This window comes from Anneissia japonica, unplaced genomic scaffold, assembly GCF_011630105.1.
Source record: "Anneissia japonica isolate Jap-2015-1 unplaced genomic scaffold, ASM1163010v1 scaffold288023_len281633_cov177, whole genome shotgun sequence".
Taxonomy (NCBI): domain Eukaryota; kingdom Metazoa; phylum Echinodermata; class Crinoidea; order Comatulida; family Comatulidae; genus Anneissia; species Anneissia japonica.
The window spans coordinates 143,862-146,727 of record NW_022714865.1 but is presented as its reverse complement, the minus strand read 5'-3'; positions in this window follow the sequence as shown (position 1 = coordinate 146,727).

Sequence of the window (2,866 nt, the reverse complement as noted above, 5' to 3'; positions counted from 1 at the left end):
TTACTGATGTCGTACACACCCTTCAGTGTGAAATGTGGCTCTCTTTGCAAGCACATCTAACATCTAAGAAAAGAAGAGCTTAGATTGGTACCAGATAAAATAATGTTGTTATCAACATTAATACATTGTGCTAATTTTCATCTTTGTAAGCGCATAAGACAGTGCAAATTATTTCTGTGACAGTCTTTTGAAGTGTGTAAAGCTCCATTTTATCCCATACGTAGTCAAAATATTGGAGGGATGATACAATGGACCATCCCCCCCTTGTCAAATATTGGGGGGATATATCCCCCATCCCCCCGGGATCTACGCCTATGTCTATTATTGAATGGTAAATGTTCTTTTCGTGACGATAGACAATACCTGGATTTGCGTCAGGAGAATCAATTAGGGGGCCTATATGTATTTTGCCCAACCTATCGTGAAAATATATTGAATACTCAGTGCGTGATTCAATATACATTTTTAAATCACATTTCTAACGCAATAAAATATCGTCAAGCACATTTGTATTTGTGGTATCACTGTGTTCCACTATAGCCAATTTGGCAACCACTGGGCACAATGAAAAAGAATAGGATTACCTTGGAAAATATTAAACAATATATTTTTAGTTTATCACTCTGTCCCACTATAGCCAATTTAAGGCACTGAATAAATTGTTAGATTATCACTCCCCCGCCCAGCCCCCAGGAAAATTTTTTTAAATATTGATGTGGGAATAATTTTTTTTTTTTTTTTTTGCCGCATCAATTATTTGAACAGCGTAACACAATGCTATTTTATGACTTCAGATGTATTTCTTAAAAAAAATATATATAAAATTAAACCAGTTTTTATACAATATTTACTAGGCCTATTACTAGCCAAATATAAATAGTCCCTCCCTCATCAATAAAAACAAAAGCGCAATAACGAATTGTTCTGATTTAAAAACAAAACAAAACAAAAACCGCCCTCCCTCATCGTTTTTTTTTTAAAGAGTGATAATCTAATAATTTTTTCTATGTGTTCTTAGCAGCCATTGAACACAATGAAAAGAAAAGGATTAACTTAGAAAATATTGAAGAAGACAGTTGTACTTCATCACTGTGTCCCACTATAGCCAATTTGGCAACCATTGTACAGAATGAAAAAGAATATGATTTTTTTTGAAAATACTAAACAAGATATTTATAGTTTATCATTCTGTCCCACTATAGCCAATTTAAGGCACATAGGAACAATTATTAGATCACAATTATTTTTAATCAGAACAACTTCTTCTTTTAATAGACGAGGGCGGGACTTTTTTATTTGGCAAGAATATTGTCAATATTGTATAAAAACAGGTTTAATTTTTATTGTTTTTTTTTTAAAGAAAATGTATTTCCAATCACAAAATTACATTGTTTTTTATGCTGTTGAAATATGATGCGACCCAGAAAAAGAAACATTTTTTTAAATTTCCGCATCAATATTTCCCAATTTTGTTGACGCGGGCTGGAGTGATGATCTAATAAATTTTTTTTTGTATAGGCATAATTATGATCTGTTCATTGTGCGTTTGATTTTGATAATGATAGGAATGATAGGAGCACTGCATGATCAATGTGCACCAAAATAAATAGATGATTAACATAAAAAGTATGATACCGTTTATTTGTACAATACTGCTACTGTTTCTAAAATTTGGTGAAGTAGTTCATGTGGTTATCATTGGAAAGTTATTGATCTATTAGTAAATTCTATAATCTGGTTGTTGTACGCATATAGACATATTTTTTACATTTTTCATTTTAATTCTTTATTCATGTTCTTTGCAATCCATGACAAAGTAAACTCAACCATACATATTCAAAAACAGAGTGACGAAAAGGACCTCCACGAAACTCTTAGGAGCTTTTAAAATGGAGACCCGGTGTTAAAATTAAAATTTGTTTAGACATAAAGACAGTATATAACTGCCTAACTACAAAGATACACCCCCTCTCACCCCAACAGTCATATTTTTTTAATTTACATTTATTTTGAACATTGCCATTAGGACATTGTTTAAATCCACACTGGAATATATTTTACACTGATTGTACTGTCGGCAATACCAGAGAGGTTCATTTCCATTACATTATGGCCTTCCATTTCTATAGCGCATGATACAGTGCATGACAAACGTCACTTAACCACCACTAATTCCACCTTAATTCGGAGTTGCTCAGCTCAGCTTTATATGTGTAAATGTTCGTATTAACACTGTGTTTTTAGCATTGTTTTAAAGTAATAATCTATCAGACATTTACATGAACAACAAAACGAATGGAAATATATATTTTGTCTTAACTATTGTTTTCAGCAAAGTGGCGTATCCATAATTTAAAGAACGGGGTGCTGATGTAATGAGAGTCAACATCACGTCAGTGCCATCATGGTTGGCGGTGATGCAAAAATTTCAGTATTTTATACCACTGGATGCCCCAAAATAGAACTTAAATTACCTATTAAATAATCAAGTTTTTGACGAATTGCCAGCGAAGGGACGCTCTAATAAACAATCAACAAACTACAGTGTTTCTGGGTTGATTTCCAAGGTACTACATGGCTCAACTATTTTTTATTCAGGGGTTAATTGGTAAAAATAGCACACAAATCTTACGACGTCACTGACAACGCCGGGGACGGCAACTCAATTTTGAGATTAATTTTTCCAGTAAAGTTATACTGAATAACTTCTAATAACGAACTATTGTCTTCAGTTGTCTTTGGAACTCTGATTTCAAATCACAGTCAAGTAGTTAAAAATCACCTAAAATCACCATATTTTGCGAATTAGCGCCCCTTAACTGATCATCGAGCCACCTCCACCCCAAACTTCACCTTCGCGCTTCCC